Here is a 17,464-nt window from a genome sequence, read left to right on the forward strand (position 1 = left end):
AGATAGATAGATAAAATCTTTATTGTACCAAAAGAAAAAGAGAATTAGGAAAAAAGTTAGCTAAATTAGAGCATATCGAAAGGGGACAGGACTTATCAACCCACCATCTTAGTAGTTATCTATTTTTGTTATACTTATAAATTTAATTTTCTTTAAGTCAACTTGTTACTTTATTACAGTACTAATGAACCTTGATTTTAACAGCGCCACAAATGTTTAGATACATTTTTTAATGCTAATGTGTTTTGTAGGCAAAAATATATATATGAAAAGTATTCTACATTTAATTGTCGGAAGATTAGCGGTGATGGGTCCTGCTATTTGATACAGGTATAATGATACAAATATTGAATCAAGCGAAATTAGAGCATCTCGAAAGGGACAGGACCTGTCTACCCCGCATCTAAGTAGTTATCTATTTTTGTTATACTTATCAATTTAATTATCTTAAAGTCATTTGATACTTAATTACAGTACTTATGAAATTAACAGAAACATAAAGTAACAAAGGCGTCAGCCTTACAAAACCTATTTCATTCGCGTAAAAGCAGTTGCAATTCACAAATCAGCTACTGCGAACGTGATACAAGTAATTCAGCCCGGCTTTAAGTTGGTTAAATTCCGTTTTATTAGTTCCGAGTATATGTTTAATAAGGTTACGATGTAACAGTAAAATTATGCGTATAGTATTTGAGTGGGGTTTATTTTGATGTTTTATGTAGAGCAGATTTTCAGGTGTGTATCGTGTGGTCACAGGCATTTTTGAATAAGACTTATTCATTTTTTTGCTCATGGATTTCGTGAGAGGCGATTTAGAACTAATAATTTTATACGATACGATACGATACATATTTATGTATGATATTTATATAATACGATATATATTTATAATTTATAAGATATCTATGTATTTTACGTTTTCACGAATGATGAATGTGATTGAACCGAAAGCAGTAGGATCGTGGCAAGTGAAAACATTGTTAATCTCTGCCTACCCATTCGGGAATCAGCTATATCTCCTACAGAGAAAGCTATAGGACAAAATGAACTTTTAGAATAATATAACTTATTAAAAAAAAATTATAACTCATTTTATAACAACTTGTTTGACACACTTTCATTAAACTCAAGACATAATGCGTATTTTAGGGCAGTCGAGTAAAAAATTTGAATTTTCTAGCGTGCTAATTTGTCATTAAAATTTATGTTGTTATTACTTGTCTCGTCACGACCTTTATTCACGAATCCCTTCTAAGGATTGTGTGGGTGTGTCCATAGACTTAATATTACTCTTTAGTTATAGATTATCGCACAAGTCTGAATTAATTCATTTGCAAGTTTTGCGACACGACGCGATGCGACCATCTCAAATATCTAAAGTCGCCTATTTGTGGAGTATTGGTACATTTAGTAATGATATTTTATATTCTGTGGTAACTATAGAAATCGAAATAATATAACCATGGATAGAGCAATAATACATAAGGAGAGTATAAATGAAAAAGTTGGAGTAGGAAGACCTAGACGAACGTACCTTAATCAAATTGAGGACGTCCTCAGAATACGAAACATCTAAAACTAATAAAATTCTTGTGCAAAGTGAAATAAGCACAAAAAGCAAGCCGAAAAAGAAATTCATTCAGATCCTATCGCTCAAGTATAAAATAAGTCGAATACAACGAAAATATATATTTTTTTACTTATTATGTATACTATTAAAAGTTTGTTTTGTACAATAAAGATTACAGACAAACAAACAAAATACATATAAGCGAACTAAAATGGCGACATGCGCCGGAGTTATGATCACTAATTAAACTCTCTTGACGCCGATTTTTGTCCCCAAACGTTTAAAGGTGAACCAAGTCAAGAGTTGTCAGTCTGGTCGTGTCGCGTCGCGTTTTGTCGCAAGTCTGTATCAATATCAACTCAAACGTCTGATGAATATGAATAGAATAGATTTATTTTCAAAATTGGATACAAGGTATCACCTATTGACGTCACATAACTTAAATCTAATGCTGCAGTGTAGTTTGTTCCGCCGCTTCTTCTACACATATGCTTTGGAAGCGATGAGTGATGTGACATAAATAAGTGATACCTTGTATCCAATTTTGAAAATAAATCTATTCTATTCTAACTCTGAAAACTTGGTCTATGGGCTCAAGAGGTCAAATCCCAGGTAAAGTAAATGGCGTTGTAGCTCATTTTGCGTTTAGGTGTGGCATAGTAAGTAATCTATAATAACCTATTTACCTACATAACTAGCTGTCTAGCTCTTTAAATTTAAATTTATTATATCTCAGGTATCTGCAAAGTTTCATGAAAATCAGTTTAGTAGTTTTTGTGTGAGAGTAACAAACCCACACACATCCTTGCAAACTTTCGTGTTTATTATATTACTAGCAACCCACCCCGGCTTCGCGCGGGTAGCATTTAAAGATATAAACCTTCGTTAGGAAATCCTCTTTCCAACATTTCAAACAGGAACAAAATCCGTTCACAACTTTCCGTGATCAGCGCATACAAATAGACAGAGAAAATAGGGGGACTTGTACTGGTAATTACTAGACGCACCATTACTCCACAAATAAGGAGACTTGAGATATTTTAGATGGTCGCATCGCGTCATGTCGGAAAACTCGCAAAATATAACTATGTAGTGATAATGATTTTAGTAATAGTGATTTTAGTAATAGTGATTTTAGTAATAGTGATTTTAGTAATAGTAATTTTAGTAATAGTAGGATATGATAAGAAGTAAAAATGCTCTCAAAGGCCACGTTCATGGCAAGCATGCATAATGATAGAATTGAGAATCAAATAGTCACAGTTTGCTTGCCTTATGAAGACGGCTCTGTCTACCCCGCAAGGGATATAGACGTGTTTATATGTATTTATGTAAGAATGCTCTCACCCCTCTAAGTAAGTAATGATATTTGAAAATTATAAGTTAATTTCACTTTCGCTCGTGTAATGCCACCATTATAAATAGGGTTATATCCCCCCACAGTAACACAGCTTTTCTTGTTCTTCACAATTTATAGCAGCCGTTAATGGAAATCGTACAAGTTAAAAGGGTCGTAGGATAAATGATAAGTTATGAGTAAACAGGTATATATGTAATATAATATAAATGTAATATTAATTATCTTTAACATAGACTAGACGTGTTATTGGAAAATGACACTGTTAAGTACTTTCAGTACATAGATAATGTTTATGTTTATTGGATGTGATGTACTTGAAAATGAAAGTAAATTTTATTTATTATGCTGTGACAATATATGTAAGTAATGCCATTATTGCCTATTTAGACATATTTGTGATCTCATAATGTGCCGTGTGGTTCCCGGCACCAATAGAAAAAAAGAATAGGACCACTCCATCTCTTTCCCGTGGATGTTGTAAAATGCGACTAAGGAATAGGCTTATTCTATTATGCCGGGAACCACACGGCACGACATTGTAAAAATGTGATTAACATTTTTATAGATACTAACCTAAGCTTACAATGGTGAATAAGGAAATAATAATTCTCATCATTTGTTTTATATACAGTCATCGAATTGCAATGTTGTGTTCATGTTAAGTTATTGCACAAGAAATGTCATGTATACTTGCAAATTCAAGCGGAAAATATGTCGCAACTTCATTGTATGAGAAATATAAGTGATATTCCTTGAAATGTATTGAATTTTTCACATGGATCAATTAACTCATGACTGTAATGGAATTCTAATTACACACATATCACAACTTAAGTAGCCGTTGCTTCGCCCGTGTGAATAAAAATCGACCTTATTTTTGTTCCCGCGGGAATTTCTGATAATCCTCTCTTGGTGCACAATTTTATTACATAATAAGAATTTATGCGGACTAGTTGTTTACGAAGTCAACCATTTCATCATCTGATAGAAGAATCCCAAGTTTATAATATAAAAACAATAATTTTTTGTAGGTAATAAAGAAGGTTGCTTTATTTATATTTAATTTTTATTGTATTAAATATTATCAGGCAGAGCCAGCTGGCATACATATATGCCATAGAAACAGTTGCCATGACTTGTTTGGTGAGGAAAAACTATCAGATTTTTATTGTTAAATATTTTTATTTCATTTCCAAAAAATAGCACTTTCCATTTGATAATTACTCTCCTCTAATCTCCTCTGTATTTTTTAGTGTACATTCCTAATCTTTCCATTATTCTTCCCACAGAATTTACTCTTACGATCAACTCGGGAAGTTAGTCGCATTTTACGACATCCATGGGAAAGAGAACAGAGTGGTCCTACTCTAAAGTGTCGAACCACCACGCGGATGTACTCTATAGAAACAAGATAAAACAATACCCCAAACTGTTATCTCTCTCGAAGTCGGCTAAACTCATAGCGAGTAGTAGGAACTACAAAGTACACTGATTTGTAGGACTCACTTCCTCAATAACAGTCCGCGGCGACCCTAATTGAGCTATGAAATATCGTGACTGCGGCCGGACTGTGGACATATGTCTTTCCTAGTATCGCAAGTATACATAATATACACACACATATATGCACATATATACACTATACATAAATAAATAATCTTTATTGTCTCACCATAATCACAAAAAAGTTTACAAAAAACAAACTTACAAAAATAACTTAATAGGTATTACGAAAAAGGATTAAGGACATAATGCGTATGTCATGAATTGAACCACTCCATATCTTTCCCATGGATGTCGTAAAAGGCGACTAAGAGCTTATAAATTACTATGTTTATAAGCCTATGTTTTATAAGCCTCTCTCTATTCCTCTTTTAGGCGATGGGCTAGCAACCTGTTACTATTTGAATCTCATTTTTATCATAAAGCCATAGCTGAACGTGACCTATCTTTCTTACAGAGCCAACAGACTTTTCAAGACTGTTGGCTCTGCCTAGCCCGCAAGGGATATAGACGTGAGTATATGTATGTATGTTCAGTTCGTATTTCATAGCAAGCCTCTAACTTTGAAACTTATTCAAACTCGTATTGCTCTTTTATATTATAACTAGCTATGCCCGCGACTTCGTCCGCGTGGAATAGTTATAATGCATCATTGAATTGAATCAAGGATGAATAATTATCCACCTTTTCTTTCACATTTTCCATTACTTCTTTGCTTGTTTTGTTGCAGCGTGATGTTATATAGCCTAAAGCCTTCCTCGATAAATGGTCTATTCGACCCAAAAATAATTTTTCAATTCAAACCAGTAGTTCCTGAGATTAGCGCGTTCAAACAAACAAACTCTTTAGCTTTATAATATTAGTATAGATTTACGTACTGAGCCCACAAAAGAAGTAGTCAAACAATCGATATAAATCTCATTTATGTTTACAAACAGACAAAAATTCTTACAACAATTGTCAATGCGACGGATAATAATCACATTTCTATGCAGTAACGCACGAGATTGAAGCAAAAAACGGAATATTTTCAACATCGTTGAAGATACTCTTTCTTTGATTATCATATCATCAGCATTGATTATTGTTTTAATCTTAGGTTAAAATAGTTAAGTTTAAAGAAGTTCTTCGTCTTGCAGAATCCTGGTATTTGGGGAACAATAGTCTAGCCACGTCACCCCCGCCGGGCCCAGGTAAAAGTCGCCTTTTACGACATCCATAGGAAAGATATGGAGTGGTCCAATTCCATTGTGCCGGGAACCACACGGCATCATTTACAATTACGTATATAAATAAGAGGATCTATGGAATTTCCATAGCATTCTCTGGCGGTAAAACCCAGTCATATAAACGCACTAATCGCCCAACCTAAAAGGCTTAAAATGTCCACAAAGAAACCACATAGTAATCTCGGCATAGCTTAATCTAACGGCGTCTAACTACCGTCGCATGTCGCACATTGTATAGAAAACTAGAGGCCGCCCGCGACTTCGTCCGCATGGAAACCCTATCAATCCCGCGGGAACTCTGGGATAAAAAGTAGCCTATGCGTTATTCTGGGTCTTCAGCTAGCCACATACCAAATTTCATCGTAATCGGTTTAGTAGTTTTTGCGTGAAAGAGTAACTAACATCCATACTGACATCCTGACATGCTCACAAACTGACGCATTTATAATATTATTAGGATTCTCGTGTCACAATGTTCGTTCCCGTACTCCTCCGAAACGGATTGAACGATTCTCATGAATTTTTGTGAGCATATTGAGTTAGTCTGAGAATCGGCTAACATCTATTTTTCATACCCCTTAGTGATAAGGGTTGTCCACCCTTTACATTTTTTTTAACTAGAAATTACTTAAAAAATATTTATATGGCAAAACAACGTTTGTCGCGACAGCTAGTATATATTACTCGTATATTACTATGTCGGCGTTGCAAGGTCACCGAGTGCGGCCGTCACGCGTTCCTTCGCGTAAATGTTGGTGCAAGTTGGAGGAATTAGCGTAATTATTGGTAAATAACGCTTGGTATGTGAAGTGTATCGTATGAGTCTCATTGCTTGTCATCAGCTATTAGTATTAAGCATATTGTAAGAACATATATCTAGACGTGAAATTGTAAGATAAATTCGGACATAAATTGAAGAGTTAACCTAAGTACATATATTCACGTCTTCATCCCTTGCGGGGTTGACAAAGTCAACAGTCTTGAAAAGACTGAGTCAACAGTTTTGAAAAGATTGATAGACAACGTTTAGCTGTTTGGGTTAATGATAGAATTGAGATTCAAATAGTGACAGCCCATCGCCTAAAAGAAGACTCCTATGTTTATAAGCCTAACCTGAAGTCGCCTTTTACGACATCCATGGGAACGAGATGGAGTGGTCCTATTATTTTTTATAGGTGCCGGGATCTTATAATAAATACCTACTTACTTAAACAATCAAGACCCAGGACAATCAGAGAAAGTTCGTTTCTCATCATGCCCTGGCCGGGATTCGAACCTGGGAGCTCCGGTATCACAGTCAAGCGTTCCACCGCTGCGCCACAGAGGCCGTTAGAAAAAATATATATATTACATTCTTATGACTTATGGCATACACTAAAATAAGAATGAAACATTCATGCACGTTGCATGCAGCGTTGTCATATAAGATAGTATAAAAAATCTGAATTGGCATGACAAATTGACGTTTCGTTTTATTCTAGAAAAAATATAGTATCACTGATAATGTCTAACTATTATATCTTACTTACTTAAAGTAAAGCTAGTGCAGGTTTTGTTTATTGATTTCTAAAAATCTTGTCTATAACCTTCACGGGGTAGACAGAGCCATCAGAAGACTGAAAGATCACGTTCACTTTTACAAGCCTTTCCTCAAATCGCAACCTACGACCTCTGATTACCATATACCACATATAACCGTTCCATACAGAAGGTCTACTTAACAATTATGACAATGAACTTACCGTACTATACTAACGGTCTGCCTGTCCGTAATTAGTGAACTGCATGATAATTCCGAACCACAGAGCACTGAACCGGACAGTCGGGCCTTCCCCGCTCTGTGTAAGCACAGGCGGAGTGTGAACGGTGGTCTATGTAGAAAGCCAAATGAAACATGACGCTAGCTACAAGTGACAATCTGGACGAGATCGTAGAAATTTTAACTGAATCAGCGATGTGTGAAGTGGATTTTACTAGCGGTTGGACATAGTTCCACTCGAGTTGGAACGAGGCCAGATTTTGAGGCCTAGGTCTTAATGTGCCGTGTGGTTCCCGGCATTTTGGATTAGGATCACTCTATCTTTTTCCTTCGTTAGGCTAAATTAACATGGTATTCTTCTTGAAGGCGATGGTTCTTTGTGTGGGGCACATAACGCAGTACAAAAGTATATGGACACTGACCACGCACCGTTAGATCTGAGTATTTGGGTCGTACGCCTCGGTACAGTATGTCTCAAATGATCTGAGGCATAAGCGGACAGCGAGTATTGTTACTTTTTCTAATTATTACTTATATGTGTAGTGTGGTTCGAGGTACTAATACAAAAAAAAAATGTGACCACTCCATTGTATTCACATGTATGTCGTAAAAGGAGACTAAAGGATAGGCTTATAAACTTGCCATTTTTTTAGGGCTAGCAACCTGTCACTATTTGAATCTCAATTCCATCATTGAGCCAAACAGCTGAACGTGGCCTATCAGTATTTTTAAGACTGTTGGCTCTGTCTACCCCGCAAGGGATAAAGGCGGACGAAAGCTAGTGGAAAATAATTTATTAAAGCAATAGTATTTGCAGTCATTTGTTATTAGGCTTAGACTCCATCGATAGCCAACCAATATATATAGAACAGCGACCTATATCAAATGACGTGAATTATGATTCACTTAGAAAGTACAGAAGCGGACATTCCAGCATTAAATAATATTAATGATCATTTATATCTGCTTAGGATTAAACTAGATTTAGCATAAGCGATATCTTACAACTATTAAGAATATTATATATAGTTTGATATAAAGACTAAGATGTCTTTGGCTTTGCAAAAAATTTCAATGATTTCTTAAAGTTGGAGAATTGTCAAATAATTTTTTAACTTATATGGTGTGCCGTGTGGTTCCCGGCACCAATAAAAAAAAAGAATAGGACCACTCCATCTCTTTCCCATGGATGTCGTAAAAGGCGACTAAGGGATAGGCTTACAAACTTGGGATTCTTTTTTAGGCGATAGGCTAGCAACCTGTCACTATTTGAATCTCAATTCTATCATTAAGCCAAATAGCTGAACGTGGCCTTTCAGTCTTTTCAAGACTGTTGGCTCTGTCTACCCCGTAAGGGATATAGACGTGATGTTATGTATGTATGTATGTATATGGTGTTCTTGTATTTTATACATTCTAAGATATTCTCTGGAAAAGATATGTGTTCCTAGGGTTCGACCCTCGAACGTTGACAAGGCAGATCTCTTTTTTCCGTCTCTCTATATCTGACGTTAACAGCAATATGAAAGAGAGGAATATAAAAAAAAAAATAACGCACAGAAATCCATTCGCGAATTATTTTTTGGCTGCCAACCACGCGGCTGACACTTTTAGGGACGAAATGGTCAATTGCTTTCCGAAATAATTACTTTAAATTAATTAAATCAGTTACCCTTACCACAATTTGATTAACGAGAAAACGCATTCAATTAATGCCGTGTGGTTCCCGGCATCAATACAATAAAGAATATATATAATAAGACCACTCCATCTCTTTCCCATGGATGTCGTAAAAGGCGACTAAGGAATAGGCTTATAAAATTGCGATGGGCTAGCAACCTGTCACTATTTGGCTCTCAATTCCATCATTAAGCCGAGCAGATGGACGTGGCCATTCCGTCTTTCCGGGACTATTGGCTCTGTCTGCCCCGTAAGGGATATAGACGTGACTATATGTATGTATGTATGCATTCAATACTACGACCTAGGAATAAAATTATGTTTACAAATTATGAATTGATCTGTGAAAAATGTTAAGTTAAAACTGTTTATGGTAATTATATCTTTTTCGGGTATACGTCAAAGTTATTCAAAGTTTTCATTCCATCTTATTAAAAAAAACGAATAATATGAAATAACAAATTGCGTTCAATTGAAACTCAAGACATTTATAATTGATTATTCAACTAATGGCTAGTGAAAATGATACACTGAATGGAGTCTAGGATAACATTGAAAGATAAGATTAGATATAGGATAAGATAGTGTTAATAGTAAATGTTAAGTTTAATACTGAGAATAGTCAATTTGTCAATTTGTAGATAGCAAATACCAGCAGATTTGTAAACGTCTAATGGAACGATGTGAAATTTTAAACAGTTAGTTGGCTATCGTTTTGACAGTAGATCTAGAAGTTGATATCATGAGGAGGTAAGTACCTTATTCCACATATTATGATACATACAATCACGTCTTCATCCCTTGCGGGGTACACAGAGCCAACAGTTTTGAAAATACTGATAGGCCACGATCAGCTGTTTGGCTTACTGATAGAATTGAGATTCATGTAAAGAGACAGGTTGCAAGCCCGTCGCCTAAAAGAAGAACATACATACATACATACATACATAATTTAATATTTCTTTCAGACTGTATACTGTTTTTTTAATTTCTTCTACAGTAGTGGATGTTTATTGATGTTTAGCAATTAAATTTCATCCAATTCAAAAACTTTCATCGAAGAAAATAAGTTATTCCTTTGATTTTTTATTCCGAAGGGCTATTACAAAGTTTTAAAGTAATACTCGTAAATTTATATTACCATATATAAACCAATAAAATTGAGATAACTTTATTTACTTAGTTAAACAATGTATTTAATTTATAAAACATGGTCACACTGTCAGTTACAATTCTAACCGCAGTTACCTGCATCAGTTTATAACTTACACCACCACATAGTAATCTAGGATGTGTGTGTAATGTACGTGACATCTCGCCGATTGTGATGGAATGTTTTCGATTTTATAATACGACTATTATGTGCGGCTGCGCATGCGACCGCATTTATAACATGTAACGACCCGCCCTCGTGGAGTGCAACGACTGTTTACATAAATAATGAGGATAGACTGACTTTACATTGGGATGATGATGATAATCTGTAACTTAAAAAAAAAGAAAACCGTCTCCAATCGATATCCTTCTTTCTTAAGGTCAGTTAAATTTTAAAAAGTCCTATTATGATTTCAAATATGTAAATTAAAAAAAAAGAAAACCGTCTCCAATCGATATCCTTCTTTCTTAAGGTCAGTTAAATTTCAAAAACCTTCTAAGTCAAGTGTAAAAGACACTTTCCTGAAAACCCATCAACTTGAAGTTTTACTGTTTGGTCATCTGGTAGACTGGTAGAGAATGCCAAACAGCATTAAGTCCGCCTTTTGTACATTTTTTTTTGTGCAAAAATTTTTAAATAAATAAACATATAAATAAATACATACGAACTGTTAATATGAGTTGAACCATATGTAAATGACTTACCAATATACTTTACGACGAATCTTAAATTGCATCTGCAAAAGAAAAAAAAAAAACAGAATTAGGCCTAATTTATTGTATTAAAAATTTATGAAATAAAGTGTTATGTTGTGTGACTCTAAATAACGGACAAACATTTAATGGTAAGTGAAAACTTGTGCGGAGGCTTTGTGGAGCCTTAAGCAAGACAAGGTTACACAAGAAACTGTTTAAAATATCGAAAACAACTGTCCCTTTCACTATTTCATTGCAAAACGATACAATATTTTGTATATGATTGACAATTCATCTTGTTATTGGTCCTTCGAATCACGGCCAAGCTATGTAGCGGATTGAGGTATTTCAGTCTTTTCACGACTGTTGACTCTGTCTACTTCGCAAGGTAATTTTGTACCTTTTAGCTCTGTACCCTATTAAGGAAAAAGATTTGATATTTTTATGGAGGTAATTTTCTTTCATTAGTCTTAATCTGCAATAAAATTGCCTACATCAAGAACTCTTTATTACCCAGAAGCTGTTTCTATAATTTATAGCAATGAAAGAGTTAATAAGGCTATTACATCTATTAGCCTAACCTCTCGCATAAAATAATGTAGGTGCAGAACAAAACCTATTACAAGTATCTACGATACTTGTGCAAAGTAAGATGTATCTAGATGGAAATGCGGAATTTTGCGAAATACTTAGTGAGACCCATATTGAGCCCTGATCAAACTGGAGACATATTAGTAACTGACATATAAAAGAGATGAGCATAAAAAACTTATGTTTTTTCTAGACTCTCAACATTTTACACCAAGGTCCGGGAATGAACCCACAAAGCGCAAATTCAGCCAATTACGGCGCAAACGCGCATCTGCGCGGGCGCAACAAAAACGCAGCAAAAACGTAGCGGTCACACGCATCATATATGTGAGCCAGTGGGTTGAGGTCGCGGAGTGGGAGAGTGGTAAGGAAGCTGGTCCATTGACCAGTCAGGAGGTGACTCATTGTCATAATTTGTTCTAACAAATAATCATGATTGTCTTTTTATTTGTAACTAGAGACCGCCCGCGACTTCGTCCACGTGGAATCAACTCCGGGATAAAAAGTAATATTTGTTCAAACAAATAATCACGATTGCCTTTTTATTTGTAACTAGAGGCCGCCCGCGACTTCGTCCGCGTGTAATCAATCCCGCGGGAACTCCGGGATAAAAAGTAATATAATTTACAAAACAAACATTCGCTTCTCCATAAACATTATCCACCCCTTAGACTATGGAAAATTTTCGCCTTGAGAAGAGTTCAAGGGGGAGTTCACGCTGTTTCTTATCCGGTCACTCAATTTCACACCGATCATACTCCTTAACGCTCTCATTTCCATCGCATTTATTCAAATTCAAAATTTTTATTCATTACTATAGGATACTATATATCGCTAAATAATTGTCAAAACGTATGGTTTAACAACATTGGTTGACGTCAAATAAATTACTTAATTAAAAAAAACTAAAAAACTACGCTTTTATTGCTAATCAAACTAAAAAATAGAAAATAAAAATTAATGACAAAGGAATTCAGTAGTAGCAAGTCGAACAATCAGTTATAGTCAGTTGTAGTAGTAATTACCTCGGGTTAAAATTATAACAAAATTAAATTTATAAACAAAACAATTTAAATCAGAGTAAAAAGCGTGGGGTGCCTGATGTAGTAAATATTAAAATCATTCTATTAGCATATATTTATGACAAGAGAGTTATGAAAATGAAGTAAAATGCACCCCACGCTTTTTACTCTGATTTACATTGTTTTGTTTATAAATTTAATTTTGTTATAATTTTAATCCGAGGTAATTACTACTACAACTGACTATAACTGATTGTTCGACTTGCTACTACTGAATTCCTTTGTCATTAATTTTTATTTTCTATTTTTTAGTTTGATTAGCAATAAAAGCGTAGTTTTTTAGTTTTTTTTAAACTATTATTTATTTTCTATTTTTTAGTTCGATTTGCAATAAAACGGGTAGTTTTTTAGTTTTTTTATACAATTATTTTTTGGAAGTTAACACTTCTGGTATAACTATCTTACTAGAAAAGACTTTCGCAACCATGCGCCCATCGCCGGAGGTTTTCACAACTAACTTTCTTAAAGTTATATGTGGCCTGATTGGATTAAATCTCATAATATTCTCATCATCATGATTCTTTTTAAGGCGATGGGCTTGCAACCTGTCACTATTTGAATCTCAATTCTATCTTAAAGCCAAATAGCTGAACGTGGCCTATCAGTCTTTACAAGACTGTTGGCTCTGTCTACCCCGCAAGGGATATAGACGTGATTATATGTATGTATGATGATTGTTAAACCCAGTTGAAAAGAATTTTATAGTGATAAATCACTGTTAATAATATTTTTGACTATCCAGCAAACATAATAATTTTCGATTGTGGCCTTGCCAGGAATCAAACCACAAGATTAAGAGGCAGATTGATACAGGAACAAAAATATTTCAAACATACCTCCACTGCCTTTACAACCAGGAACGCAACAAAGTTTATCTGAAGACATCGTGGCACTTTTGTTGTAAAATCTGTCTTTCACAAAAACAAACACAAACTTGGGACTCCTATCTCAAATAATAAGGTACTTTTTACAGGAGTCCTATCTCAAAATATCTGCACAACACAGTAAACACAGTCAGAGTCCAATCTCAGATGATAAAATCACACGAATATCCGGAAGAACAAAGCTCGACTCAACGGAAGATTCCAAACTTCAAATAACGACAAGTTATCAGCACAAAACAAAGTGCAAATAGGTAAATACACAGGCACCGGTAAAAAACAACAGAAAGAAAGTTTACAGGTGTTCGAATCGAATTCAATCAAAACTTACTGCAAAACTTATTTGACATAAAAAACTGTCACTCATTTTCCAAACGAGTATTACAGTGTTGCTATTATAAATAGGCAAAAGATACCTAATGTTAATTCAAGAATTGCATTAATATGTTAAATACGTATTAAATATCGCAAAGTTCTGTAGGTAGTAACTTTATTCTTGTATTTTTGTAAATTTAGTTGTTCAATTTTCATTTATTACTTTTGTCTTATTACTTATATATTTTTTATTGTTTTAAAATATTCTACTAATTCTACTATGGTTTCTAATGGTAATTCTAAATGGAGCAATGCGATGAAATAAAGAAGCCTCAGGTTAATAGTAACATTATATGGAAATATATTACATCTCTTTTTGGGCTCCTTATACGTCAGAACTTCTTGGTTTCTTGTATGGAGATTACTGGCACTGGTGCTATCTCTGTCTCTCTTACTCTCATACGAAGGATCTAAAAATGAATTTATTAATCCTGGCAGTTTTAATAAGGATAATGAGAAACTCTTATCAAAATATTGCATTGTCATCGGTCCTTGATACGTGTGCAAAGTTCCAAGTTGATCAGACGTTTAGAAATCAGTGAAAATTAAGCTCAAAGATTCCGTTACATACATACATACATACATACATACATACAACCCAAGCTAATAAAAGCGTAGTAAAAACTGAGTTTACTGCCGCTTCCAAGGCGTCAGTGCAGAAGAAGCGGTATTCAAAAACAAAATCGATTCAAGTTTAACTACGTATGACTGATGCGTACTGTTAAACGAATTCTTAGTCGAGATTTGTGCGCGACACGCACTATGTAATCTGTGTCAAAATGAAACAGCTGATTCGAAACTGATTCGGTCTCAATTGTTATATGAACTAGTCACGTTATGGTTTCGTTTAAAAATTGAATTGATATTTTTCATTCACCTAATATTTAGCATAATGTCTTATCATATAAATATGTTGTATTTTATTTTTTAACAGATTTTTGGCCATGTCATGAACGTGCTTAGGCTATGTCATGATTTGATAAAATAAAAATAAAAAATATATACTTAGTAAAAATTATTATTTACTGAAAAAAAAAGGAAAAAATTCTCGGGCCAGGACATTATGCGTTTTCTTATCTCTAGGGTTAATAAATATTTATATTCATTTTATTAAGATATAGGTATATGTGGTTAGATTATTATTAATTTGAAAATCATTATTAATTTTAAGGCTTTTACAATTACCTTACAATTATTAAATAGTTTATTATGTAAGTTTATAAATTAAATACTTTTACATACATACATACATAACATCACGCCTCTTTCCCGGAGGGGTAGGCAGAGACTACCTCTTTCCACTTGCCACGATCTCTGCATACTTCTTTCGCTTCGTCCACATTCATAACTCTCTTCATACAAGCTCGGCGGTTTCGGGTACTTTTGACCTGACCCTTTACCAGGACGTCCTTAATTTGATCAAGATACGTTCGTCTAGGTCTTCCCACTCCGACCTTTCCCTCCACACTCTCCTTGTATATCTGCTTAGTCAACCTGCTTTCATTCATCCTCTCCACATGACCGAACCATCTTAACATACCCTTTTCTATTCCTGTAACTACATCTTCTTTCACATCACAACATTCCCTTATCACGCTGTTCCTTATCCTGTCACTCAATTTCACACCCATCATACTCCTTAACGCTCTCATTTCCACTGCATTTATTCTGCTTTCATGCTTCTTTTGCCATACCCAACTTTCACTCCCATACATTAATGTCGGGACCAACACGCCCCTGTGCACAGCCAGTCGAGCCTTTTTGGATAGTTTCTGACTGCTCATAAAGGCATGCAAAGCTCCATTCACCATGTTCCCCGCGTTCACTCTCCTTTCAATATCACTATCATACTTGCCATCTGATGTAAACTTTGATCCTAGATATACGAACTCTTTCACTTGCTCCACTTTTTCTCCTCCAATCAAAATATTACATGCTGTCATTTCTTTCTCCATTTCAAAAACCAGTGTTTTAGTTTTACTTACGTTCACTTTCATTCCTTTCTCTTTTAAAGCTTCATGCATACAGTTTACCATCTCCTGTAACTCCTCCGCTGATGACGCCAGTATAACCTGATCGTCGGCATAGAGCAGACATTTGACGAGTAACTCATTCATCCTTAATCCACTTTTAGACTCTTTCAAATCTGTCAAACAGCTATCCATAAATAGGTTGAACAGCCACGGTGACGCAACACATCCTTGCCTAACGCCTTTCTCAATCTTAAACCACTCAGTGTGCGCTCCGTTTATCCTGACACAAGCACTCGAATCCTCATATAAGGATTTCAGTGCTCGTATTAAGAGACTGCTCACCCCATGCATAGAAAGTGCTGACCACAATTCATTCCTCTCAACTCTGTCATAGGCCTTTTCCAGATCTACGAATGTGCAATAGACTTTTTGACTCTTGGCCAAAAACTTTTCGGCTATGCACCGCAAGGAAAAGACCTGATCAGTACATCCCATTCCCTTTCGAAATCCCGCTTGAGCATCCCATATTTTGTCATCAGTTTCATTCCTGACTCTATTAATCAATACCTTAGCATACAATTTGCCGACGACGCTAAGCAGGCTTATACCACGATAATTTTTGCAGTCCAGCTGTGACCCTTTTCCTTTGTAAAGTGGCACGATAACAGCCTTACACCAATCTTTTGGTACTCGGCCGCTTCTCCAACACAAATTGAAAAGGCAGTACAACTGACTAGCTACTACGCCTTTTCCTGCTTTAAGCATCTCGACCGACACTCTATCACACCCAGCAGCCTTTCCCGCTTTCATACTCTTAAGTGCTTCTTCTTAAATACTTTTATATACATAAAATCACATCTTTTTCCCTTACGGGGAAGACAGAGACAACTTCCTCGCAAAGACTGCAAGGCCGTTCAGCTCTACGACTTAACGAAAGAATTGAAAGTCAAATAGATACAGGTTGCTAGCCCCTCGCCTAAAAGAAGAATCCCAAGTATATTAGCCTTTCCTTAAGTCACCTTTTACGACATTCATGGAAAAAAGAGGAAGTCCTATTTTTAAAATGCCGGGAACCACACGGCAGTTAATAATTTATTTATATTAATAATTAATTAATGATTCATTTATTTAATTGTATTAATAATTTATGCCCTGGATAAAATTAAATAACTGGAATAATTAGGATGACGCTATGATGGGAGAGAGTAAATTTCTTTCACTTCTGCCCCAAATACCACACTATTACGATCTTTAATCCTTATCAGGTTTGGAGTCACGAAAAGTATTAATTACTAAGCGACATTTTTTTTTTATTACTGTGACAATCATGTCAATCGTGACTCGTTTGGAAGATCCCATCGTCAGAAGTAATGTGTTTGACATTTTCATCTGCTTAATGTACTTGACGTACAGACAGACTTACAGGCCTAATTGATACACATACATACATACATACATATGATCACGTCTATATCCCTTGCGGGGTAGACAGAGCCAACAGTCTTGAAAAGACTGAATGGCCACGTTAATAATAATTACGTAATTGATACACGTTTGAACTTTAAAGACGAGCAAAGGTTTTCGTAAAATAGATAAGAAGATTTTAATAT

At 35.1% G+C, this 17,464-nt stretch overlaps 1 protein-coding gene across 1 annotated transcript in view; it reads right to left on the bottom strand.

The window, feature by feature from the left end:
• The window catches only part of LOC106131594 (LIM domain only protein 7), a 146,557-nt gene that overhangs the window by 110,006 nt on the left and 19,087 nt on the right, over positions 1 to 17,464 (bottom strand). Inside the window, exon 2 of the mRNA XM_013330736.2 lies at positions 10,962 to 10,993. The gene's annotated coding sequence lies outside the window, so the exon portion shown is untranslated. The remainder of the gene's footprint in view (positions 1 to 10,961; positions 10,994 to 17,464) is intronic.

Source organism: Amyelois transitella, chromosome 20, assembly GCF_032362555.1.
Source record: "Amyelois transitella isolate CPQ chromosome 20, ilAmyTran1.1, whole genome shotgun sequence".
In the NCBI taxonomy this organism is placed as follows: Eukaryota; Metazoa; Arthropoda; class Insecta; order Lepidoptera; family Pyralidae; genus Amyelois; species Amyelois transitella.